The sequence below is a fragment of the Pelodiscus sinensis genome, chromosome 6 (genome assembly GCF_052426305.1).
Source record: "Pelodiscus sinensis isolate ZL-2025 chromosome 6, ASM5242630v1, whole genome shotgun sequence".
Lineage (NCBI taxonomy): Eukaryota > Metazoa > Chordata > Testudines > Trionychidae > Pelodiscus > Pelodiscus sinensis.
In genome coordinates, this window is record NC_143057.1 from 59,329,234 (window position 1) to 59,357,112 (window position 27,879).

Genomic DNA, 27,879 nt, shown 5'->3' on the forward strand with positions numbered 1-27,879 from the left:
TTGAAAGAAATACATTAGTGCAGATTGGAAGTAGGGAAATGAAGGAAACAGAAAATGGTTGGATAGGAAGCAGTTTTACAAAAGAGCTTAGATATAACTTTTCACTAATAATAATGTTTAGTAAATAAGGAAATAGGTTTCTCAGCTGCATTTTCTTGCAAAGCCTTTTGAAATCTAAAAATCTGGCCTTCATTCATGAGAATAAGTTTAAAATACTCCACCCACCTCCATTTGAGAGTCTTTTCTATGCTGAAGAGAGGAGAGTGAGTGAGAGCATTTCTGAAGTTTTAGTGAAGAGCATGAAGTATACAGTGCAGGCTAGATCTTGTTGTACTTCCCTTTCAAACTTCTAAGGAAGTCAATGGAATCTTGGGAGCCCAAGTAATACAGAATTGAATGTAAATATTGCATATTGTTGAATAGATAGCCTCCATCGGTGGGGATAGGGGGAGGGAGATATTATTTCAATTTTTCTATTTCTGGTGACTTAGGCCTTGTCTTCATTTACCAGGAGACTGATGCTACAGAGATTGATCTCCCAGGGGTTGGTTGAGTAGGTAAGGAAACACTAAATCAACCACTGATCATGCTCCCATCAACTTCAGTACTTCACTGGGTCATGAGGAGTAAGGGAAGTTGATGGAAGAGTTTCTCCTGTTGACCTTCCACAGTGGGGACACCACTAAGTCAAAGGAAGGCACGCTGACTCCACCTATACTGTTCACATAGGTGGAGTTCCATACTTAAGTTCGACTTTGCTCCCTGGTGTAGAATTGGACTTAAACAAATAGCACTATCAGTCTGGTGCCTCTTTAGGGAAATGGGGGTAGGGCACTCACCAATCATGTCCCATTCATCTGGCTTCATCCCTGACACTGTATTTGATACCCAAATCATAGGTACTGTACTACTTCAGTTTCTCTAATTTCAGATTTAGGGTAACATTGCTTAGTTAAAATTTATCCATCTTCAGAAATGATTCTGCTTGGTGCTGAGCTATCTTGCTTTATATTTCCAGTGAAAAGATATATTAAATATATAAAGTCTCTTTCTTTGGTTAGAAAATTACTCTAAGCATATATTCGACTTAAACTGTTGTGGGTGGAGGGAGAAAATATGCTTGATACCAGAAAAGTCTTTTTCCTTGTAATCTAACAGCTAGAAATTGAATGAATTTGTGTAACTTTATATCCTAAAATAAATGCCACAGCAAAGCCAATTTCTAGCAGTCCTTTCATTATCTAAAAGTAAAAGGCAGAAAAACAGTTGTCATAAAGAAGTAATTATTTTAATGCCATGCTTCTTATGGCCAAATAGTAAATCCCTTAGCTGTAAACTGTACTCCATCATTTAATTTATCTGGTTCTGAAATGTATTACTTGAGGCTGTTATTGCAATATGGGGCAGTTGAGAACTCAAAAATGGAAATTACTATCAAAAGCATTGATTCATACCACTAGACTGAAGACCTCAAAACATGCAGAGGGTTTTTTTTGTTTTTGGTTTGTTTGTTTGTTTGTTTGTTTTTAACACAGACCTGGATTTTTCCAGTCTCTGACTTTTTTTTATTCTGCTCCAGTATCTTTTTTTAAAAATTTTCCCAAACAATAATTTGATATAAAAGAGAATGGAGCTAAAGATTCAATGCAGTACAGTAGAATTATTGTTGAAAGAAAGGACAGCAGTGCTGTGAATCTATTCATGGGGTACATATACAGTAAAAGTACTGTTAGGAAACATTCACACACTAGTTAGATCAAAACAAGAGGTGGTGGTTTTGATCTAACTACCAAATGAATTCAGGTTATAGTTTAGTTCCTTCCCAGGACATTAAAGGTTGTTTCATATCCAGATTTAAGATCCTTGAGTAACACATGGAGATTTCTCTAAGCTGCATTACACTCACTGTAAAGAGATTCCACAGTGGTTTTCATCCCTCCCACATCCCAAACAGTGCTTTGTTTCAAACTGGAAACCTAGTGGGATTGAGCACTCTGAACGTCAATACTGTCTATGAGCAGCGGGATTTTGACCATAGAACCCCTAGGTTTTAGCTGCAGCAGTCAGACAAGATCGGAACAGCCTGAAAGTGGCAAAAGGGGAAAGGAGTGTCTTTTCCTCTTATTCCCCCTGTTCCTTCCCTTACTGTGAAAAAGTCACTAGTAAAAGAGTGCTAGAGCCCCCAACCAGCGGATTTACACTTGGCTTCCACTACAGTTTCATCTCATAATCGAAAGGGTTTTAAAATGATAACTGTGTAATTGGATCGTAATGCAGCCCGATTTGGAAAATTCTAAGGGCGCAGCTTTCTTTAGCGAGAGGCTACGAAAAAGGTAAGCAAGCAATTATAAATCAGTGTACTACTGGCTGGTGTGTGTAAAAGCAGCAACAGAAATATCCTGCCCCTTGAACGTCTCTAAAATAAAATAATAAACATTAATATTCAAAACAGCGATACAGCCTGCGAAAGAAAACCCCACCCCGCCCTCTCCAGAAAAGCAACGTGTCTCACATTTCAACGATATCCATAAAGCAAACAAGACAGCTTAATTGTTTGTTTCTCTAAGGGAAGGAGCTAAACCTGGAATTAATTTGGTTCAGCCTGTGAAACAATCCGTTTGCTCTGCCTAATTCCGGCAATTAAAGAAGTTTTCCCAGACACAATTAACATGTAAATCAGCCGCGGAGTGTAGGGCTGGAGCAGCTACCGCCGGAGACAAGAGTGAAAGACGGCTCCGGCTCTGTTCCTTCGCGGTACCCGAGCCTGGGGGCGCTAGAGCTGCTACTCGCCGGAATAGCGGCATTGACTGGCAGCAGCATCAGAGAGAGCAGGGTTCCCGGGAGGGGGGGTTGGGAAACCGGAGGATTAATCTATTAGCTCTGCTCTTGCTCCTCGCTGGACTGATTGGCATCGAGGCATGGACGGATTAACCCAGCCAGCAACTAGCAAACTGCGATTGGTAGCGTGGGGGGAGGAAACTGGGACTGATCTGCCAAACAGGACCAGCCGTATTTCCCTAGAGGCCATCGGATTGATGTCATCATGGTACTTCAGATTAGTGCCCTCAGGGTAATGTCAGTAATATACGATTAGGTTGCACAATAGAATGGGATACTTCAAAATGGGGAACTGTATGGAGGTAGCTAGCGACATACGTAGCATGGGTCTCCTGTACGGGAACTAGGGAGGGAGATGTCCGTGTATCTATGCACACACAAACCGAAAAGCATGAGACGTGTGTAAATCCATACTAGCATGACTGGAGGCAGGGAAGCTCCAGCCGGGCTAATACTAGCGCAACTCAAACGTCCGATCAAGCTGCCATTGAAGTTTGTGGTGGTTTTGCTGTCGCCTTCAAAGGAAGCTGGATCAGGCAGCAACTTTGCAAATGTAATCAATCCACGGGTTGTTCGCACAGGCGAATTAGTGCAGCGGCCCCTTCTGGAACACAGGAAAACAGCGAGTCAGAGCTGAGACGTCGCTTTCTCTGGGCTGATCCCCTTCACACTAGGTAAAGCTATTGTGTGCGAGCATGTTCTTAATCATAACATCTTATACGCACGCAGACTGTACTTACACACCATACATGCCTATATTGAATCTATTCCGTTGCACTTACGTTTCGGAGGTAGAAGTTAGACCACCTGAGTGAATTTTTCATTGTCATATTTTCAGCTTTTTTTCTGCAGATCTTTGTACACAAGTCTATCTCCCTTCTATTTTGCTGCTTCTCACTATCTTAAAACGAAACATTGCTACTAGCATGGAAACAGTTTTAGTGGACTCAACAATCGCGACGATGGAAATTTCGATTGCCAGCATCATCAGCGTTTATGGTTACCTCACTCAAATCAAATCTGGTGTAAACATAAGCATATACATATGGAAGAGAAATAAGGATATGCCTTGGGAATCCAGAGGAGCGGGGATGTACTGACCTTTGGGAAGTTTCCTTTAAAAATGTCTCTTCTTTTCTTTTCCTTTTTTTAAACGTGGGCGACTGATGGAGGTTGGGTCTTGGCAATTTAAGATTTTTAGAAGAATGGTTCTTTCTTTTCATGCATCGCATAAAATAAATCTAATACTTCAAATGTGCTTGTGCACGTAGTCCATGTTTTTTTTATTGGCACTGCATTTCCTTTAATAAGGATTTAAATAAAAAAATATCATTACATGTAATTACAAAATAGCAAACACAATGTTCAGACTACCATAGCAGTTCTGTTAACTTATTGGTCTATTTTTCTTTAAGGAGCTGTTATACCTACATATTTGTACAAGACTACTGTCCAAAAATACTGTGTACTGAACAGTTATTTTACATATATTTACATACCTTGTAGTCAATTCGCTTTGTGTGTAGGATGCTTATTGCTCTAGGAAGTGAGAACTGGAACTGTTCGCAGAATTAGAAAGTCTAAACAATTCACTTACCCTCATCCTTTAAAACTTTTCCATTTAAGAAAATCGATGAGTAAGTCCTTTCTTGTATTTGTATCTCGTCTCCTGGAGTACTTCTTCCTTGCCTCTTTAAAAAGTCAAGGATCAGTAATACTTCTCTCATCACTGCTTCATTCCCAGTCATGATTGCAAACACAATGCACTGTACATAAATACAGTATTTGGGATAAGCGCTTTTTCAGCTCTTCACTTTCGTTATCTCCTTGTTTGCATATAGCGGGGGGAGGGGAGATTATCCACTTGGAAGCTTGCCATGCCCTCACCCTATCCTCTACCCATTGCACATGCTCATCCTTGTTCGGTATAGCAAGGGACTGGAGAGGATGGGTGGGTGGAATCAAGCGAGTCCATCTGGAGAGATCCAGTCCGGGATTTGACTCCGCCCGCACCAAGCTGCCTTCCTTTGACAGAAGAGTTGGGACTCGGAGACTACCAGTGGGAAGAGAGGCAGGGCACTGGGAGAGAGGTTGCTCCGAACTCCTCTCCAAACACAGTTCAATGACCAGGAGCTTTGGGCTAAAGCGACCGCTCTTTCCTGCCGTGGCGCACTGAGTGCCGCCTGCCTAGGAGTGTTCCTGAAGCAGCCTCTACACCTGGCGCACTTTTGGTAGAAAGGGAGCAGGACAAGACCCTGAAATGACTTGCCTCCTAAGATTCGACTGAAGGAGACTTCCTGGAGTGGAATCCTAGTGGAATTTGGGTTTGGAGAGGAGTTGTTGCTAAACCTTTTTTTTTTCTCTTCCCCCTTTTCTCTCCCGTCATTGGAAATGAGCAAATTGCATTTGCATTCCAGAAAGTAGCAACATTAAACATCCCATCCCCCAAAGAAGCACACATGTAGTAATGACAAAGGATTGCAAAGGAGAGAGTGGATCCAGTTTCCCAGAGAGATCCCCTTAAATGGATTACTAAATGGGACACTACATCAGCTAGTTCTGTCCTCTAGCTGCCCAGATACATGCACCGAAAAGGTACGGTACTCCCCTCTCCATATCTCTGTCTAAGCCTTTGGGTTGCTTGCAAAGGAAGGCTCCTCTTGGTTTGCACTGGCAGGTCCGCGAGGAGCGTGTTCGGTGTGTGGTTAAGGCTGGCTTCTGGTTTCTAGCTCGGCAGCGTTTGCAGCGCTTCTGCAAGGCGGAGGAGAGCCGCCTGTCCAGGCACACGTTGTGCGGTTGCCCCTGCCGGGTCAGGTTGCGGTTTGGGGGCTGCCTTTTTGACCAGCCTGGCACTTCAGCCCGCAGGGAAACAGGGGCGCCCCTCGGGGGCTCGCGCGCTACCGGGCTGACCGCGTTTGTTCTCGCGCCTCACTCCGCCCGCTTGTGAGCAGCGGACGCGGAGCTGGAGCTGCTTTGCCCCGCCGCTGGGCGTGCGCGCCACTTGCGCTGCAGGGCGCCCCGTGTGACAGCTCCAAAGCGGGCCGGACCGGGCCGGGCGCAGGCTCTGGGACGCCCATCCCCCGCCTTTAGCGGCTCGCCCCAGGGCTGCAGGGCGACCGGCGGGGGGAGAGTCTTTGTTGTAGGGACAATGTGGGCGCCTTGCACGTGCGCAATCCCTGGCGCTGCTTTTTAGCCCGGGTGCCGAGGCTGCAGTTACTGGCAGGGGCGCTGGGTGTGGAACAAAGGAGCCGCCTGCCGGCTTGGAGCCCCCCACGCTCTGCCCTGCGCCCGCCGTGCCCATCCCGGTCCCTGGGTGTGGATGCGCGCTGCTGCCTGATTGCCCGGCTTTGTTCGCCAGCACGGGGCTGGAGCTCCGGGCTGAGCGCCCCCTCCCAGCCGTTACTCTGCCCGGAGAGGGGCTCTGGTGCTGTCCCTCCCCACTCTCCTAGCTGGGGTGTGCATGTGTCGGGGGCCATGCAGCGCCAGTCGACTCCGGGCGGCTCTGGGGCAGGACCGGTCCCCGCCCCCTCTTGCCGCTGCTGTCAGCTCCATTGGGGCTGGATGCGGCTCAGGCGCTCGCTCCCCCCGCTCCGGGCTTCTTTCTGCCCTGCTAGAGGGGCCAGGCGCTGCACCCAGGCCTGAAGGGAGGGGAGTCTCGGAACGCTCCTCTCTTGCCAGCTGTCCGCATTGACCCGAGTATGAAGGAGCCACAACACGGTCCTTGGGGGAACCAAACTCCCCGCCCTTTCCTTCCCCTGAGCCCTTGCCCTCCTGCGCACCCCTGCCCCCCTCCCGACAGTGAAGATCCCGGGGAGCCAGGCAAAGTTTGTCTAAAAGGAACTAACAGGGCTGGACCGCACAATGAAGCGTTTGTTCCGAGCTCCCTCCGAAAAGTGCTGCCTGGGTGAAAACATACAGGGGGGAGGGGAGGACTCCCAGTGGTTGGGAATAAGAAGGGAAGGAACCGAGATGGCGATAAGACCCTTGTCCACCGGACTACTTCAGACAGAGGGCGTTAGATCTGAAGGGACCCGAGGGCTTTCCGCCCCCATCCGCACCCCTAGTCAGCAGCAGGGGGCGGAGAGGGATGATGGTGGCAGGGAGGATGCTGCTGGTGGGAGGGTGTGTGTGTGTGTGTAGGAGCATGAAAAGCTCTCAATTGAGAGTAATGTGCATTAAGTGCTCTGGCTGTGAATTTGCATGAGCGAAAGTGGGAGCCTGAGCCTGCAAATCCCCATGAGTTGTTTTCCTGCCTGCTGGTATATTGGAAAAGTGGAGCAGCACTGAGACAGCCCGGGGGAAGGTTGGGGACTGGTGCCTGCTGGCCTCCTACAAGCAATTACAGAAGTAGATAAATCAGTCCGGGTCACGGGATTGTTGGCTCCGGGGCCAGAGAAGCCATTTGGGGCCTTCTTGTGGCTCGGGAAATGTTAGTGAAAGTTTTATCTTAGGTATGAAAAGACATCTGATTTGGCCTGCACGGAGCGCTCTGTGCCAAAGATTTTTGCTTTGCTCCTTGCTTGTGATGAGAGGAGAGGGAATCGGTGCTGACGACTGACATCCAGAGGAAGGGTTAAATGTAACAATCACAGCTTTTCCTGTCCCTTTGAAGCTAGACACCCACCAGCTTTGACAAAGTTTAGGAAGTAGGACTTTTTAAACCACAGTCAAAGGATTGACTGTTTCATGGCTACTTGTGATATGGTAATTATTGGGTTCTTCCTACACGTCTGCTTTGATAAATCCTTGACCTCTTGTTTAGAAGGAAATTTGTTCTTCTCTTTTTTTCTTTCATAAAATAATTGCTGGTGTTCAGGTATCTTTGTAAACTTACATACTTACGCCAGTGTTTATACATTTCAGACCTCCTTTAAACTGATACAGAATGAAGATCATGAAGTTCAATGCAGATACAGAAACAGTGGCTTTAATTAACTCTGCTATAAATAAAAAATGGAAATTCCTAATGGGGGGAGGGGGAAAGGATGTTTGGCTTTGTAAATACATAACAGAGGAATTAAATCATCCCAAACACCTTTTTCTTTATCTTTGGGCTACATATCTTATAGTATTGTTTGAAATATACTCTGATAACTTCTGTTTAATATAATCCAGAACTAACATTAATCATTAACCCAACCTTAAATATAGTGGCAAAATCATGTCTCCAGCTATTATCTTGTCTTTGTAATTTCAATGACTGTGGTTTACACGTTCTTATTTACTTTGGACCCCATTCTACAACCATTACTCATGTGAATAATCCTTTCCCACAGGAGTACATTCATTGACTTCCCAGTAGGACTTGAAGAAAGGCTTGAAGGATCAAGCCCTTTGTGCAAATCTTGACCAAATTTATTCGACTGGTTTAAATTATGCATAAATATTACTGATTTTAGAGTTTGGTTTGAGGATTTCAGAACAAACAGTGAAAAAGAAAAATGACCTTGTTTTGCTTAACTAATCTTGTTTAATTGGGCTGGCCAGAGTATTTTGAAAAATAGTGGGCCATTGCCAGCAAATCCTTCCTTATAGTAGTAGTCCCACATGACTTTGAATGGAACTACTGGCATGAGTAACAAAACCAAACCACCAAAATCACCTACAGTGCCAATGTGTTTCTCTGTTTATACAGTTTTCTTTAGAATATTAAACATCCCATTTTTATATTGGTAACTATTTATAAAAGACCCAAAGACAGTAAGACAAAGGGAGTATTCTTTTAGTATAAAACCAAGCACACCCTAAATATAAAAACAGATGGATTCAGATTCAGTTCTATACTCCTTGCTCAGGAAAATCTTCCACTGAGTTCAATGGAAGTTTAGTCAAAGGACTGCATATAGAGCCTTACCTGTGTAAATGCTAAACGTATGTTTTATAAGAACTAGTGCAGTGTTTCTCAATCCGTGCTATGAGAAGTCTGAATGGTATGTCACCACAACTGAAATTTGGAGAAAAGTGAATTTTTGTTCTAAGTTTTACAGCATTTTATTATTTTTGTACTTTTTACACCCAAAAATCTCATTGCCTGCCTGGCTACAATTAAGTTGCTTAAACAAAAGTGTTGCAATGGTAGAAAAAAATTGTGTGTCTGAAAACTATAGATACTGGGGGTACTTTTTTTTTAAAGGGGTACTTTTAAAAAAAATAAAGACTGAGAAACACTGACCTAGTGAGCTCTGCCCTTGCTTGCTACTCTCTGGCCACTTTTTCCTTGTTGGCCAGAGAGCGTGAAAGCATGATGATGTCATTCTGGTGTGAAAATGTGACCCTGCAAGAAAATTCTGTCACCCTGCAAGAAAAACTTTTTTATATAGAGAGATAATTAATTTCATGCAATACAAGATATTTGCTACATTTGCTTTTCATATAATAGAAATCAGAGAAGATATGAAAATGAGTGAACAGTTTTGAGTGAAAAGAATAATGCGGTCCGAGATGTTCTGCATATTTGCAATTAGTTTACATGAGAACTGTGTTTTTTTCTTATGACTGCATAATCTACCTTATCAGCTAAACCAGTGCTGCAAGGGGGGAGGGAGCTAATAAAATTTGCAAGGAACAGTGTATTTAACATCTCTTAACTACTTGAAGATAAAAGTAGATGTTAGCTATGGCTCCTTTTTAATATATGTAATTTGAGGAAGGCAGCTATTGCAATTGAAGTCAAAAGAAGGAGGTAGCTGGGGTAAAGACAAGGAGCTGTTTTCATTGATTCATTGATTTTTTTTTTTAAAGGAGCAAATTAATGACCTGTGAAAAATCCAAAATAGAACTGTTTGCATTTAAAAGGAAATAGGTGATTGTGAACCTGTTTGTGTGTGTGTGTTTGTAAGGAAAGAGGAAATTTGTCATTTTGTTTTGAAGGGCAAGAAGATACATAAAAAACATCTGAAAAGAATTCACACAGTTTACAGAAGAGAAGACATAAAATGTTTTATGATTAAATTGGCCTGTGATAACACATGGATTGCAGCCTACTTGTTTGCAGGAACACCTTGTTATGCTACCCAAACGAATGTTTTGTATATGGTACATGACTACCATATAGTATAATAAAATACTCAAAAATCTTACAGAATAAAATCTGGAAAGTAATATTAATTCTGATTTTTCATAAATATTTTGGCACATAAGGTCCACAATAAATTGTGCTGAACTGCATATCTTTCAATTACCAGTTACACCCACCACCATCCCTGGTAATTCTTAAAGTATTTTTAACAACCATTAACCAGTTATTCCACATTGTATTACAATGAGGTGTGCATGGGATATATGGAGATCACTTTGACAGAGAAATGTGACCACCTCTGGTACAAAGAGGAATTATAATTCAAAAACAAACAGCAGCAGCAACACAATTGTCAGGATAGGAAGTAAACAGCAGAGAAAATTGGTTCCTGATCTGTGAACTCTTAGGTAAATGAATAACTTTACTTGATCTCAGTGGGACCATTCACATGATTAAAGTCACTTAGAAGTCAATTCATGGCTTAAATCTGGACCACCAGATACTTTTGAACAGCCTGGGAAATCTTTTTATTTATTTATGTATTTATTATTATTATTATTATTATTATTATTATTATTATCATCATCATTATTATGTTTTGTATTATTTGCTCTGGAGTCTGGACCTTGACCAAAAATAGTTGATTACCCCAATGTAGGTTTTTGCAGCGCTGGGCAAGCAGAACGCAATTTGCAGCTGGAATTTGGTCTGTCAGCTGAATTAATTCAGTATTCCTGATGTTGGAAATAATTGAGCACTAAACTTTACAGTTTTATGAGATCTTTAATTACCTTTATCACAAATGGTCACGAATTTGGTTTAGGACTCATCCAAAGAGTGGCACTGATAGAAGGGCAGTGCCTTCAAGCACTAAACTGGGGTATTTGATATAGCACTTTAGAGTGAAGAGTACCCCCTTGTCAATTGCCATTTATTGCAGATCCTAGATTTCTTCTGAAGATTTTCAAAGCACAAACTAATATAGCCTGTCCCTTTAAAGCAACAGTGAGATCAAAGGGTCAAAGCAACAGGGGAAATGTAAATAACTTTAGAATTAAAGACATGTATAGTTAAGAAATCAAATACAGTATTGAGAAAGTCATAGTTTTATTTTAAAAATATACACATAGAAGGACTAATTATTTTTTACATTTCAGAAGCAGAAAAGTTGCTAATGGTTAATGAAGGGGACACAGGATATAGAGAAGGGAAGTGATACTTTTGGAAATCTCCTGCTCCCACCTCCCACTTTCCAAAATCAGCTTATTCTTGGCATTTGTCACCAAATGAACAGAAATAAGTCTGCCAGCCTAGTGTCTTTTGAAATTTAAAGTTTGACTCAAGTTATAGTTTTATAATTGAAAGTAGATATAACTTTGTGTAAACAACTTTTAAAAAAGCAAGAACTACGAGAAAAGAACCACAACCACATTATCCCATAATTCACTGCAAAACCCCATGAAAGTTCAAACTTCCCGGAGTCTTCCACAGTATGGAATTATAGTTATTTATCAGCCAAAAAAGAGGGGTATATAATACAGTATATGAAATACAAAAATGTTCTTGTATGAAAGGGGTTTTTATTAAGTTCCCAAAGTATATCTGTAGTGGTTGAAACAGAGATGTAAAATGAAGTAGATAAGCCAGCTATTAAGGGAACTGCCAGTTGCTATATCTCAAGAGTGAAGACATATGGTAATTCATGCATTCATGATCTTTCTTTTAAAAGTATTGTTAGTAATAGCTATTTCTATATACAGTATTTTAGAGCAGATACTTGGAATTCATGTTTAATGTGCTGCCTTCTCCTATTTCTTTTCAGTGGTTAAATCATCCCCTTCCCCTGCTACTCAGAGGATTTCTTCAACAATATTTTTAAAAGTTAATGCCATATTGAAATTAATAAGAGTTTTCCCTGCATGAAAGATTGCAGAATTGGGCCATTCATGGTAGGTTAAAAAGAAAGTATATCACAATATTTTTGGGTTTCCTGAATTTAATTACCTTCAGTGGACGCCAAATGTTTATGGAAGCAGAAGGAAGTGAAGAGTGGTTTTTGTTATGGGTTTTTAGGTTAGCCTGAGACCAGCAGATAGACCAGGAGTAGCCTGAGGCTGGCTGCGGCAGCTGGCGCCTAAGGCAGAAGGCGTGATTGGCGCCCCCGCCTGCACGGCTGTCAATGGCCGTGACGTAATCACGGGGCGCCCCGGCAACTGCCTAGTTTGCCTAGTCTCACGGGCCGCCCCTGAGATAGACACTATGTATCAGAAGTTTTCCTAGAGGGGATAGTGAACTTCTGACTTACTTACTGATTATGCATTTTAGTAAGAATTCCAGGACTTTCATCAATGTTGTAGTGACCATGGTCTACAGCAGTAAAAATGACAGTATCCTGATGCTGCTGATGAAAAGGAATGTTCCTTTTATGAATACCAATCCCAAAAAGCTGCATCCCACCATACTCCTAATCCAGGAAACATTACCCCTATTTCTTTATGTCCAGTCATGCAGCCTCAATTGGATGATTCCAATAGTAGATATGCTTGTGTTTAGCTTTGAAACATCTATGTATGAAATTGGCTGTATCACTCCCTTCATCTGGCGGATTTTTATCTGTCAGTTGCATGGGAGATACTTATGTATATCACACTGAAAAGATGGGTATCTAAACAATAGTCAGCACTTTGTACTGTTTTTAGGTGAACAAAAGCACAGTCTTCTTGATGCCTCTCAAAATCTACTTTTTATTGGTAGTTTGAGAAATTCTATGCTAATTTCTCCCGTGTTCTTGAATTATGGCCTACCTAGACACTGTCGCTGGGATCTTCATCTATTAATCATGGAAGCTGCTTTCTTATTCGGTTGCCATAGTTTCAGTGTCTCAGATAGTGTTGGGGTGCCTTGGGAAAGGCTTGAGATATACTAGGACTTGCAAACCTTGCAGTTATTTTGGCAGTAGTAGAGCTCTAAAAGAATAGAAAACAGCTCCCAACATAATTCAGTGTTGGATTAAAAGAGGCAACTCCTAGATGTGTCTCTCTGGACCTTGTTATGTGAACATACAGCTGATTTTTTTACTCCCAAGATTTGCTTCTTGCTAAGTCTTGCTGCTAAAAATGTACAGTTCAGAGAGTAATGGCTACTTTTATCTATTGCAAGAGTAGGAAAGGCTTTTCATTAGGACTGTTGATAAATGGTTGGGTAAATTAGGGCATTTAGGGCTTACTAAGCAATCCAGGTAATTTGTTTTAGAGTCTGTTGAACTTAGGTACATGACATCATGTGTTTAACAGAGTAAACATTTGTTTAGTTTCCATCATTAGCTTAATTTAACCTTTCCTTTTTGGAGAGGGAGATCTCTGTTCAGAGGAGGTAACATTTTACTGGTTACTGTGGCCATTTGAGTTACTTAGCAGGAAAAAAAAGGAAGTAAACTTTTGGCATTCTGTACTAGTGCTCTTTCAGCACTGTATGAGAACATGCCTTTACTTTTCCTTAAGGTTGTAATATCTGTTTTTAATTCTATTAAAACATTTGTAGCTTTATATAGGCAGAACTAGAAGCAAATACTAGTAGCTCACCTGTAAAATGGTGTTTTGTTTGACATTGGAGAAAAAAGTGGAAGAGTACTGATCTGGTATATCTAGAAACACTAACAATATATATTTCTCAGTCTAATTATTTATGTGTATTGTATGCAATGTAAAATATTGTACAGCTTTCATTTGGCACACAAATTATGGAACTGCTTCTTCTTAGGGAAGCAAAATTTCCATTGATTTCAGCGTGGGTGGGAATGATCCATTCATTTTAGCAAATATTTCAGTCCCATTTTTGTTAGATTTTATTTCCAATTTTTCAAACAGGAATCCAATGCTTCTCTTCAGTTTTAATAATGCAGTTTTGTTATCATATAGACTATGTCTAGACTGCTGCCTTTTTTTGGCAAAATGTAAGCAAATTGCGCTCTGAAATTTGTGTTCCTTTTTCCGATAGTTTTGTTGGCAGAGGCTTTTCCAAAATTTAGCCCGTCTACACTAGGACAAATTTTGGAAAAACCTCCTCTTTCGGAAGAGCCATTCTTCCTCGTGGAATGAGGAAGATAGGACTTCTGTAAGAGCATGTCTGCTCTTCCACAACAGAAAAAAACTCCATAGACATAGCCATAGATAAACTTGACCAGTATTTTTCTTTCAAGAAAAAACGTGTAAAATTCCTATCAAGCAAGGCATCATACTAAAAGCTGTGCAGTGAGATTAAAGAAAGCTTGACTTCATTATAAATTGAACTAATCTGAAAAATTAGCCTCTTTTTACTGTAAAATCATTAGATTTCATTCAAAGATGAGCTTATGAGCTTCAATTTGGAATTTCACTACACCAGCTTATCCGTTTTCCAAAAAGATCAACAAATAGTTTTAGTACATGTAACCATCCCTTATGAATTATACCTAATGACTGATTTTAAAGTCTTAACAGTTTAAAGTAAATTAGAGGGGATGGTAAGGCTTTAATTGCTGCTGGCTTTGGTAGATTTCTGGGCCCAGAAATTAATATAGTATATTTTGTACTTTCAAATGACATCATAGTTTTTAATTCTGTGGTGTGACTTTCTCCTACATTGCAGTTAGGTCTCCCGACCCCCAAATCTTTTCCATTAACCAGAGAAAGCATAGAGTCCCACAATAGAACCAAGCACCATCTAGATCATCCCTGAAAGGTGTTTGTCTAATCTACTCTCCAATGAGGGAGATTCCACAACCTCCATAGGCAGTTTATTCTAGTGCTTTACCACCTGGACAGTAAGGAAGTTTTTCCTAATGTCAAACTTAAATTTCCCTTGCTGCAATTTAACACCATTGCTTCTTATCCTATTATCAGAGGTTAAGAAAAATAATTTTCTTCCTCCAACAAACAACCTGTAAGGTGCTTGAAAGCTGTATCATGTCCCTTTTCAGTCTTCTCTTTTCCAAACTAAACAAACCCAATTCTTTCAGTCTTCCCTTATAGGTCATGTTTTCTAGACCTTAAATAATTTTTTTGTATCTCTTCTGTGGACTTTCTTCAATTTGTCCATATCTTTCCTGAAGTGTGGCATCCAGAACTGGACACAATACTCTGGCTGAGGCCTAATCAGTGCAGGGGAGAAGAATTACTTCTCCTGTATTGCTCACAACATTTTTATTAATGCATCCCAGAATTGTTTGCTTTTTTTTTACAACAGTGTTACGCTATTGATTCATACTTAGCTTGTAGTCCACTGTAACCCCTAGATCACATCCCATTTTGTATTTGTGAAACTAACTGTTCCTCCCTAGCTTGTAGTCCACTATGACCCCTTGATCACTTCCCATTTTGTATTTGTGAAACTGATTGTTCCTCCCTAGCTTGTAGTCCAATATGACCCCTAGATCACTTCCCATTTTGTATTTGTGAAACTGATTGTTCCTCCCTAAGTGAAGTGCTTTGCATTTGTCCTTATTGAACTTCATCCCGTTTACCCTCAGACTAGGGATGTAAAAGAGCAGTCAAATAGTTGACTACCCAGTAAGCCTAGGCTTATTGGGTAGTCGAGTCGACTACTCTCATTTCCTCCTTACCTCCCACCACTGCCTCTATATCAGAAGCAGCAAGGGGAGGGGAAGCAGGAGCCGGTGCTGGGGGAGCCAGCTTAAAAGCCAGAGCGAGCCGCCAGGCTCTTACTACATTTAAAAGGCAGAGCCACAGCAGGGTTAGCTCCTGGGCTGGCGTAAGCCAGGACTGTTTAGTTTCAACTCACACCACCCCTAGGATCTAACCCCGTTGTGGCTCTGCAGTTTAAATGTAATAGGAGTCGGGGCTGCTGCACTACATTTAAACTGCAGAGACCCAGCGGGGGGTAGCAAGCATCCTGACTAATCGAGTGGTTGATGGAAATTCCATCGACTGCTCAATTAGCTGATTAATCGCAATTTAACATCCCTACCTCAAACCATATATTCAGTTTGTCTAGAATATTTTGAATTATGACACCATCCTCTAAAAAACTTGCAATGCCTCCCAGCATGGTATCATTTCCAAACTTTATAATCATACTCTCTATACCATCATCTAAATTGTTGTCAAAAATATTGAATAGAACTGGTCTCAAAACTGATCCTTGTGGAACCCCACTTGTTATGCCCTTCCAGCATGACTGTGAACCACTGATAAATACTTTCTGAAAACTGTTTTTCAACCAGTTATACACCCACCTAAGAGTAGCGCCATCTATTTTGCATTTCCCTAGTTTATTTATCAGAAAGTAATGTGAAGCTGTAATAAATGCTTTACTAAAGCCTAGGAATATTACATCCTTATCCACCAGACTGGATATCCTATCAAAGAAAGCCATGAGGCTGGTCTGGCATGCTGACTATTACTTATCACCTTATTATCTTCCAGAGGTTTGCAGATGGATTATTTAATTATTTTTTCCATTATCTTTCCTGGTACACAAGTTAAGCTGACTGATCCTTAGTTTTCTGGGTTGTTCTTATTTCCCTTTTCATATATATATTTGCCCTTTTCCACTCTTATCGACTCCCTCCCATCTTCCATGACTTTTCAAAGATGATGGCTAGTGGCTCAGATACCTCCTCAATCAGCTCCTTAAGTATTCTAGGATTCATTTAATCCAGCCCTAGCAATTTGAATACATCTAACTTTTCTAAGTAACCAGGTGACATGGTTCAGGTATGCCGGAGTCAGGGTCACTGTGGCGCAGCTGGAACCAGGGCTGCGGAAACCAGGGCTACAGTGCATCTAGGAACTGGTTCTGGTGCTGCTGGGGACTTGCTGGGTCCAGGACACAAGGCACTGCGGTGCGGCTGGGTCTGGGAGACGGGACCACTGCCAGGAGCCAGAGCTGTAGCTGCTGTGGACAGAAGCTACAACTGTGGGATCCAGGGCTGCAGAGTGGCTGGAGGCTGGTGCTGCTGCGGCCACTGGGATTGTGGTTTGGCTGGGAGCTGATGCCGTGGTAGCTGGGGTTTCTGGCTTGGCCACGTCTGGTACCACTTGGTGTGAGGCCAAGTCTGGCACTGGTGCTGTTGTGGTAGACCCACCAGGGTTGACTGGCTGGGATCTGTGGGCCACTGCAGTGTGGCCAGGACCTGCCTGCCTGCCATGCGGTCCCATTGGCCACCATGACCTTATCAGGTTCCTGCCAGCTGGCACCATGTGGCTGGCAGTCCAATTAACTGGTTACCAAATAAGCATTCCAGAAAGCCTAATGCTTAATGGTTAATCGGTTAACCTTTTACATCCCTACTTAGGGGACATTGCTATTTACTTCTCTCCAATCTGGCAACTGACCATTGCTTCCTACCCTTTGTTTCCTATATGTTCACCATTTACTGATTCATGAAAGGATTTTTCCTCTTATCCAATGTCTGCTTACCTGGACCTTAAGTCTGGGTAACATCAATAAAATGGGTGCTAGGCACCCATTGCTTCCTTCTAAGTGTAGGGGTAGGGAGAAGTGATGGGAAGAGAAGTTGGAGCCTTGTCTGTACTTCTCCAGTGCTCTGGTACAATTGAGATATTGTAGGCAGTGGGTAAGGGTAGTAGTGGAACAGGCCAGCAGCAGAGTACCATCTTCCATAACACATGCCAGAGGAGCTGTGTGTCACTCCATGCACAAGTCTTATTCCAAAGTAATCATTTTTGGAGTTACAGAAGCCTCTCCGTGGAATGAGCTACTACCCAATGACAAAAAATGGTTTAGAATTTTAACACCTTTTTCATTAACTGGTACCTCAGAGCAGACCTCAACCTATTAATTATAATCTTGAAGCCTGGTTGATGAATCATCTAATCAAAGTCTGGCTATCTTTTAATAGTGCTTTGCTTCTAAGAATAGCTTTATACCGAAAATAGGGTATAATATGTTAGAGTTTTAAATTAAAGTTTTGTGTGTGAACAATAAATTTGTAGCTTACATAAACTTTTAGTAGCAGTCAACTAATCAATTTTAGAGTAATTTGTACTTATTAATTATAAATTCTCAGGTTTTGCATTTATGACTAACTGATCCTTAACCATCTTACTAAGAAAGGAACTAGATTAAATTGAATTTTAATATTTGCTGTAATGTGTTCTAGGAAAGTGATTACATAACATGACCTAGTCTAATAAGATTTCCTCTAATATAAGTAAATTCATGCAATATATTTTACGGATTTTTCATGGGGCAGTAACTAGAGTGGGGAGGGAAAAGTAACTTTATTTTTTTGCAAACAAGTAATAAGACTTCTTTTTAGTGGTTCTTTTGGGTCTCAGTATTGCAGTGCAGGCAAAAACAAACAAACAAAAGAACACTTTGAATTCCATAGGCGTTTTTCCTAAGTAAAGCCTACAGAATCTGGCCCTTAAAAATATTATTTGAATGGGAAGGACTTTTGCATAAGCTATTACACTTTTTAAATTATCTTCAAGGTGTTTCCTTTTAGTTCAGAGGAAGGGAAGTTCAGTGTTTTCAAATACTCTGATTAATTCCCTCCCCACAAGCATATATCGTAGGGTGGTGTCTTCTTTTCTCAACTTTTATCCTGTTCTGAACATAAGACCCGGAGATATTGCCAGAACACTTCCTTTCCCAAGGAAGAGGGAGAAAAGGCACTGTTCTTGTTTAACAGACCAAATGGATAGTTAGCCAACTTGGAGCTAACAGTTTGAAAACAGGGATAAAAGGTGACTGGATGACTAACAACTTGAATAACACAGTTCTTTCATTGACAAAATATGTTTCCAAGTACTGTATATAATTTAAATATGCTTATAATAAAAAATTGACTATAATTGGAAAAAGTGTTTAAAATAAAAATCTAGTCTATGTAATAATTAGACTATGTTCTCAGACACCAATATTCTATTTCATTTTTAACAACTGCTTTACATTTTTAACAGAGATATGTTTATGCAATAGTTATATTTATCTGTGTTTATTATTTCTTAAGATATCTTGTGTAACTGAGATGGTGGAGATGACATCACTTGCAAAATCATAAATAGCACCTAACAAGTGTTGTTTGTAACATTGTGCTGCAAGTATATGCTGCTGATGTACTGAAGAGGGAATGAAAATGTAGAATGAGTAATGACCGTTAATGTCAGAGAAGGGATCTGTAAGAATGCATTCATCGATTTACCTTGAATAGCAAATCAGTTCTTTTAGACATTTAAAAAAAATGGTCAGTAACAAGTGTTAGTTTAAAACAGAAGGAAACACTGATTGTCATTGCAGTCCAAGAATCCTAAGAACTTTGCAGACTCTAAATCTCGTCCTGTAGTATTTTCTGAGTACATGGTACAGTATCAGGGCCTAATTCTGCAGTCCTGATTCATGATGAACCTGAGGGTGCAAGTCTTGGGGCCCAGTGCTGCAAATCCTTTTTAGGCAAGTAGTCCTTACTAGGGATGTTAAAGACTAATCGACTAGTCGACTATCCGATATTTGCTTATCGGATACTCTGTCGACTAGTCAACTAGTTGATTTCCCTGCCCCCCCTTGCTGCCTCTATGAGATAGAGGCAGTGAAGGGAGGGGAATGGGTGCTTCAAAGTAGCGTTTCAAAGGGGCAGCCACTGCACAACTGATCCATGGATCAGCTGTGCAGCAGCCGCCCCTTTAAAATGCTGCCTCTGACATTTCAAAGGGGCAGCTGCTGTGGACCCTCGGGTCAGCTGGGGACTTGCCCAGCTGATCCCAGGCTCCCCATGGCATTTTCCCAGAACCCGGGATCCTCTGGGGAGTCCCCAGCTGACCTTGGGCTCCTAGCGGCATGTATGGAGCCTGGGGTCAGCAAGGGACTCTGTGTTCCTTGCTGACCCTGGGCTTCATGTCTTTAAAATGCACAAAAGCCCCCGCTGGAGACCCTTGTACATTTCAAAGCAGGCACTTTCATGCAGCCCAGATTCAGCAGGACTTCCTGCTGGCTATGGGCTGTACTCGGAGTTCCACATTCCTCCTTTGAAATGTACAAGAGCCCCTGTGTGGGCTCTTGTACATTTCAAAGGAGGAATGCAGAAGAGCCTATCGACTAGTCAATGGAAATTCCACTGACTAGTTGACTAGTCAGTTAACCGCATTTTAACATCTCTAGTCCTTACCTATGTGAATCATCTCATGAAAACCAATTAGACTTCTCATACAAGTAAGAACTAGTTGAATGACTACTCATCAAGTTTTTGAGACTACTTACAAGAATAAGGGTTAAAAGGCTGTAGCATTCAATCTACTTATACCTAATTGACAAAACTACGGACCAATCTTATTTCAAGTGGCAAAATCCCTGTTTATTTCATTGGGAACAGGATCGGTCTTTAGGGATCCAATCTGATTCTCACTCAAATCAATGGAAGGACTCCTACAGATTTCAGTGGGAGATGGACTGGACCCTCAACCTGGAGATTTTCAACTCTCTAAAGAAACAAATAGAAAAATTCCATGACATTCAACCCATCCAGAAGTGCCTTCTTTCTCTACATATATAAACATGTAAAACTTAGATAGCAGTTGTTTTGAAGAAGTTATTTCTTGTAGAGTGCTTGTGGCAAAAACTTTTAAAAGTGAACTCTTTAAAAAAGTTAAATTTGGAAAAGCCTGATATTTAGTGAACAAGATTGAACCCTCCCCACTCTTCCAGGTCACAATTTTATTTACTTTTAATAGCCAAATATGAGCTGCTGTATAAATTTCTTATGAGATGAAGACCTCTGCAAAGATGAATGCCATACACTTACACCCTAAACTGTGTCTTGTTCTGCATACAGAATTTACTTGGAGATGATATGTCACATTATCATTAGTTAGTACAGAAAAAAATAGTACAAAACAAGCAGCTTTCCTTGGTGTTATGTAGTAGCTTCAGAAAACGCTTGAACTTTCAAGCAAAAAAGCTTGTCACTTGATAACATAGCTAATTTTAAAATTAAATCTTCTGTAAAACTACCACTATCATTAAGGGAACAAAGAAGGGCTTAGCCTGATATTTTTCTTTGACAATAAAAAATATTTATCTTTTAAACTTAAAGTATTGGGGTTTTTTTAATCTCCGCTATTTACATCTTGAAAGCTAATAGAAAAATATGCTTTTCTTTCTGTTTTTCTTTTCACGTTACATATAGTCTGCCCTCTTGTGTTTATAAATCTCAGTGCAGACATTCTTGCCAGCCAGAGTTTAGCATGGGGAGTGAAAACATTAAATAGAAATAGGAAAAGACCCAAAAATCACTTTTTAAATGCTCTGAAGCTTTTATGTTTGTGTGTTGTCTTGCTGCTTACAAGTAATATAAGATGCAATGCAGTTGATAGCTTTCTGCAGTAGAGCCTGGTGATATCTCAAAGTGGGTTAGTGAAACTGACACAAACATGCACTCAGAGCCAATTTTCAGTAGTGAGTAAAGGACATAATGTGTCTGATTCAAATGAGATTCACTGCTGCCCTGAGGAACCACGGCTTGGATTAACATGCACTTTTAGGGCCCAATCCTGCTTATAATCAAAGTATTGGTGAAATTCATGTTTAATTTCAAGGGTAGTAGGAATGTCAGGCTATACAAGTGTTAATAAACTTAGACATGAAATAATAGATATTTTCCTTCATCGAGGCCATGGCTGTTCATTTTGGCAATACGTCATTTTACGTTAATATTAAAATAGCGCAGTCTAGGTTTAGTTCTAAATTATTTGGTTTTCTGATTATCATGCAAAGGGGATTCTTAAAATGGTAGATTAACTTCAAACAAATTAGCTGGATTTTCCTACAAAGAAAGGAAGGAAGCAGCTAACAAAGATTTCACAGCTTTTAAACAATCTTTCCTCCATTGGTGAAACAAAAGTAAAAATTGCTCCAAATTATTAAATAATTTCTGGCAATTGTCCCAACTCAGATGAAGTATATTTTTAATGGTTTCAGAGTATTTATCTCTTGATTTATGTTGTAAAGAAATGCAATTATTTTGAAATGTAAATAAATATTTGGAGGGTACAGAAAAATAGGCTGCCACAGTTCTATATTAAGCGAGTGCTCAGCAGCATAAATAAAATTAAGGTAATTTGCTCTTTTTATTGAAAAACATGTTCTTATTTCAGCTGGGGTGGTCTCATGAGCCTTAGCTTCCAGACCTGACCTTTCTCAGAGTTTGGTGGGTCTGCAATTTTGGTTCTGATTAGGGTGACCATCTGCCCCATTTTTAATGGGGCAATCCTTTTTTTAAACCACCTTGAAGGTGTCTTGAATTTTTTTTAAAGAGCAAATTATCTCATATTTTCCTCTCCGATGTGCCCCATGCTGATCAATCACAGTCAGCACAGCTGCAGCAGTCTCCTCTTTGTGGCTAGCACATGCATGTGGGTAGGTGGTGCTCTCAGGCAGTGTCCAGAGGCAGAAAGATACAAAGCCAGTAGGAGGAGAAGCAGCCTGTGTGTGATAGAGTGGTAAGGTCCAGGTGGAAGATGAGTGAGAGGTGTGTTACACCCTTCCCTGTGTGCACTCTAAAACAGGGTTTCTCATGGGGGCTACCAGCCCTTTCAGTCTGCGGAGCTGAAGCCCCGATACCTGACAGCCCCTGCAGGGCTGAAGCCCCAATTCCTGGTGCTACCCCCCCCCCACCCCACTGAATTCTCAGCACCCCACTAGGATTCTGAGCAACCTTTCCCCCCCCCCCCCCCCCGGCTGAAGCCCCAATCTCTGGTACTCAAGTCCATCCCCTGGTCTAAAAGCCTTGATCTCTGGAATGCCCCTTCCTCCCATCAATGCAGCTGGGATCTGTGGAGCTGAATGCCCAAGCTCTGGTAACCAATGCAGGGGTGAGGAATTGAAGCTGGGGGTGGCAGAGCTGGATCCCAGATCCCTGGTGCTCCCCATGCAGCAGAAGCCCCCTGAACTCCTGGGCAGAGCTGGGGGGAGGACTGGGAACGTTGCCCTCTAAAGTTTCTGTCGAACCACAGAGCAGTCTCAGGGACAGACCAACTACTCCTCTTTCCCTGTCTCCTGGCTAGTTTGGAGGTGGGATGCCCGAGCCAGGCAGTGTGGGGCAGTTGCTCCTTTGGCTGGTGCCAGGGCACAGGCAATGGGGATGCAGGAGATTCAAGTTTCTCCTCTGCTCCCAGCCCCCTTTTCTCACAGAGCTAGTTAGAGCTGTTGTGCCATGACTCTTAGGCTATGTCTACGCTCGCAGCTTCTTGAGGCAGAAATATGCAAATGAGGCTAAGTGTGGAATATCGCCGAGCCTCATTTGCATACCTAATGAGCTGCCATTTTTGCAGAAGAGTCTCTTGCGCCAGAAGGAGCTGTCTACACTGCCCCTTCTTAAGCAAGAAAACCCCTCTTGCACAATGCCGTTATTCCTGAAAATAATCGGCATAGCGGCATTGCGCAAGAGGGGTTTTCTTGATTAAGAAGGGGCAGTGTAGACAGCTCCTTCTGGTGCAAGAGCCTCTTCTGCAAAAATGGCAGCTTATTAGGTATGCAAATGAGGCTCGGTGATATTCCACGCTTAGCCTTGTTTGCATATTTCTGCCACAAGAAGCCGCGAGTGTAGACATAGCCTTAGAGCCCTCAGTGAATAGGGGCCATAGGGCACACAACCTCTAGCTACCCCTGGCCACACACAGCCCCTAGCTACTCCTTGCCTGCCCCGTGCTACCTCCCACCTGCAAAAATACCCTTGCTACTCCATCTTCACCCTGAGCAACCTCCTCCCTGTACCCTGAGCTATTTTCAAATTTTTTGAGCTGAGCCTCCCCACTTTGAGTTATAATTTTTGATTGAGCCTCCCTCCACCACAATCAAGACAGGCTGAGTGCCCTGTTGGGGTGAATCGGGGTTGAGGTGGTGTTGCCTCCCTGATCCTGCCATATGGAGCTGCTTGAGCTCCCAAAATAGAAATCATACTAGACCTATAGTTGAGCCTTCCCTCCCCTTTGCTCTACCCAGATCTACATGGCCCCCTTTCTTTGCTGGGTCTTGGAGTTTTTATAGCATGGGTTATTTTCGGCATGGGAGGGAGACCACATCGGTCTGATTGATTGCCACTGAACTTTTTTGCTTTCAAGCAAATTTACCAGTTGTCTTGTATTCACCATAGTGAAATATGGTCATCCTAGTCCATTTTTAAAACATTTCATTCGCATTGTGATGAAACACGGCTCAAAAACTTTTTTGTACAATTTATTGCTTTGAAAGTTTTTAAATTTGGAACAGGAAAAGGATAATTTTAGTAGTATTTTTAACCATCTTTAATTAAACTGCTGCCTGATTGTCAGCATTTAGCATCTAATTCTGAGCTTGGTTAAGTCCGTTGGTGTCAGAGGGTGCTATTTCTGACTTTTCTCTAGATCATTTTTCTTGGGGATGAGGTTTATGTGTATGGAGTGAATGAAGTCCCATGCAGGTCCTTTGAGATCCATGAATATCCCAAGAAATCTGCAGAAGGACAAAGTCATCTGCTTAGAGGACCTGTGCCAGCAGGTTCCTAGCCCTCTTGCCTCAGGATGGTGTCACCATCGAGTGCATCCTGCCAGGGCATACTCATCTAGCATTTACCCCAGACCACTCTGTGGAGGGGGATTACTCATTTAGAATCATAGAACTTGAAGGAAACTCAAGAGGTCATTAACTCCAGCCCTCTGTACACATGGCAGGACCAAGCACTATGGAGAGAAGTGGAAAAAAAGTTAAGGTGAACAGAGGCTGCATTACTGTGTGGACTCTCTGCTCTCTTGCTTTTTCCTCAGACCCATACCCTCCACATTTTCTCTGCCCCACTCTCCAGTCACAGATCTATAATGTTACACAGGCCCTCTGGGGAGGCAGTTAACCTCTGTTTCCATGGGAAAGGAGAAGGATTGTTGCACAAAGGATTCCCTCAGCACGCCAATCTGAGCGGGGATGATTAGGTCTTTTTTGTTTGTTTAAATGATTTTCCTTTATTACTGTGAATGTATATAATATGTTTCAGCCCCAAATGTTTCAGGAACTCACAATATGAACAGCATAAAATTCACATGGGACTAAAATGAGGAAATTAGGCAACTCTAAAGCTTTTGTCTTTCTGGGTATGTCATGGAAGTGAGGTAACAATGCTTAGTTGTGTGAATGAGATGATTATGCTTGATTTTACTGGTAGGTTGGCGGCACCAGTGAAGTAATCAGCCTTTCCAGTCAAGCCATTATTTATTAGGATTGATAAGAGGTGCTAGTTGTTAATTTTTCAGCACATGTAAAAAAATCAGATACATAATAAAACTGTCTATATTTTAGTTTAGTTTCAACCAAAGACTCTCCAGACATGTATTCCAAAATCCCAATCAACAGCCCTCTGCCATTAAAGAGCTGGGCAAAATAAGTGGGCATTGCAGTAAATCCTGAGGTTGTCAAAGATGGAGTCTGTCTGACACAGACAGGGTGGAGTGAGGTGAGCAAATGAGTTCCAAACGAAAAGATATCTCGTTGAGAACACCTGCCCACCAACCCCATCTCTTAAATCAATATGTTAACTCTCAGGGTATATCAAGACTACATGCTTCTGTCACCAGAGGCATGTAGATTAGGCTACCCGGCATGGGCAAAGAAAATAAAATTAAAATAAACATGGCCACCGCGCTGTGCCGATGATCCGCTGATCTGGCACACCGTGGTAGTCTAGATGCGGATCGGTCGGCTGGGGAAGCCTTTGCTGACTGATCCTGTAAACCAGACATACCCTCACTGTGTAACTGCCACACAGTCAAACAACAAAAGAGGTGATCTCTATGGTAATGCCATTGCCTGCACTATTGTGGGTGTGGCTAGGAAGAAGATCTGTTTAATAAAGAGGAGGACCACATTGGAGATATTGTCAGAACTGGATTTTCTGCTGGAGGTAGGAACCATAAAATTGTGGACAAGCTTAAATGTCTGGGATGGCCTATCATCTCCGTACATACAAAAAATTGTGTTAAAACACAGTCTTAGAACATATGATTTCCTTGAACTGTGCACAGTACTTCAATTGATATCCGTGGGGGTTCAGCATACAAAACAAGCAGTATTTTTAGTAGCAGTAATTTAATCTAACAAAGGCAAGAAAATTCAAAATTAAGGCTGTCACTCTGTGGTTTAAACTTACTTCATTCTGCCTCTACAGTACAGTACACAATACAAAAGAGCAAACATGGTCTTAGGCGCATGTATTAAATGGAAAGTTAAGAATGGAACGACTCGGTTAAATACATTTCTTTGCTTTCCTTGACTGAAATGAAATCCTTAACATTCTTTAATGAAGTATTTTATCTCTAATGCACATTTTTAGCTCTATTAACCATTACTTGGCTAATGTAGTGGTAGGAAAATGTGGCCTCCTGGTTCAGCATACATCTTAGAGCACTAAATAATACATTGGTTACCTAGTAAGGATATGAATTGTTAGCCAGTTAACCTGTAATGGCGATGCTTACCAGTTATGTTGAACCACTGCTTGCGCTGGAGCAACCTGCCATGCTGTGGGTGGGGGTGCTGCAACCCCTGGAGCAACGTTTAAGCAGTTAACTAATTACATGGGATTTTACATCCCTATTACCTAGGGGTTACACCTGTCAGTAACTCAAGAGGGTTTTAGAAACATATTTGGAAATTAAATAATGTCTTAAAAATAGTTTCTATGACAAGTTGATATCTACCTTGTATGTTAAGTACAAGCTTCCAAGCTCAAGAAGATCCTTCCGGATATCCTTGTACTTGATAACCTTAGAAGTTTTGCTGTGCAAAAGGCTATCTACCTTGTCTGCATTTTCTTTGGGTGGAGCTTCACCCCCTATGAATTAAATGTACAGTGCTGTATTGAATGTAAATCTACTGCACATATAACCCCTTCAGTAAACTGAAATGAATACGGCAGGAATACATCAGTGATCTGCATATATATTACCTTTCAAGAGTATGTATGTATTTTTGTATGTAAATTCAGAGTTAAGGTCCAGCTCACGAGAAGTTGCAGTATAGGTAGCTATTGGTTCTTGGCATGTATCCTGCCATCCTTAATGTTGGAACATTAGTGGAGGGAGAATATAGCCATCCAGGGGAGTGAGAGTATGACATTTCCCAGGTACAACCTGGGTTCTTCAACAGCTGTATCCTCCTCCCTCATCCCATTCTCCAACCTATGCTGCTTCTTACACTGCTCTACTGTGCCTATGTCTACACTGCAAGTATTTGTCGGCAGAGAATATGCTAATGAAGTGCTCATTAGCATTTGTTGTGCTGTCATTTGAATATCTTTGCTGATGCTTTTTGTGCAAGAGGTTTTTGGACAAAAACAAGTGGGTCTGTTTTGCGCAAAAAAACCCTTTTGTGCAAGATCCCTTATGCCTCAAAAAAGGAGACATACAAGATCTTGCTCAAAAGGGTTTTTTGTGCAAACGGGCCCATCTACACTGCTTGTTGGAAATGATATGCCCCAACCTTGCTATCCCAAATGGAGCTTGCCACACACTGGTTAAGATAAACAGTAAAATAAATTTATTAACTAAAAAAAAATAAGGAAGATCTTAAGTGAATTACAAAAACTGTGGCATAAAAGTCAGGATAGGTTACAAAAAAATAGTAAACATAAAATTTAAGCTGATGGCTAACAGAAATAGGAGGAAGATGAGTGAAGTCAACCATGTTCTTCCCCTCTTTATAATTCAATTGCTTGTGAGGGAAACATTCTTGCTGACTCATGGTAACAGAAAGTCTCTTGTGGGCATGAGTTTTGAACTGTCCCTATGATGGAATGTACATTTCTTGTTTACCCTCTTCCTCTTCCTGGAGAATGAATATTTAAGTAGGGAGTACCCCTTTAATACCAGCTGGAATGCCAGTGTGACTTTGTCTTTGAAAAATAGGTTTGGGCCTGCTTTTCTTAACCCTGGAGTATAACAGCGTCATACAGTAGAATCTTGTAACATTACATAAAACGTTGTACACATATTTTATCTAGACAATAATGTTCAGCAGATTATGAGTTTTCAAGTGATCTC

General features: G+C 41.5%; 1 protein-coding gene and 1 long non-coding RNA gene across 5 annotated transcripts in view; one reads left to right on the forward strand and one right to left on the reverse strand.

Annotated features, from left to right (window-relative positions):
* Positions 1–1,519: 1,519 nt before the first annotated feature.
* Positions 1,520–4,774, reverse strand: LOC102448283 (uncharacterized). Its single transcript, XR_332821.4, has 3 exons — positions 4,436–4,774; positions 3,940–4,139; positions 1,520–3,442 (listed from the first exon to the last, which is right to left on the reverse strand). It is a non-coding gene; the product is annotated as an uncharacterized LOC102448283 (long non-coding RNA).
* A 112-nt stretch (positions 4,775–4,886) lies between these two features.
* SEMA6A (semaphorin 6A) overlaps positions 4,887–27,879 on the forward strand; it is a 164,223-nt gene continuing 141,230 nt past the window's right edge. For 2 of the 4 annotated variants that reach the window (XM_006134487.4, XM_006134489.4), the window contains exon 1: positions 4,887–5,433. The gene's annotated coding sequence lies outside the window, so the exon portion shown is untranslated. Of the gene's footprint in view, positions 5,434–5,578; positions 7,543–27,879 lie in introns of those variants that run through there. The other 2 variants (XM_006134488.4, XM_075931971.2) reach the window with 2 other exon arrangements.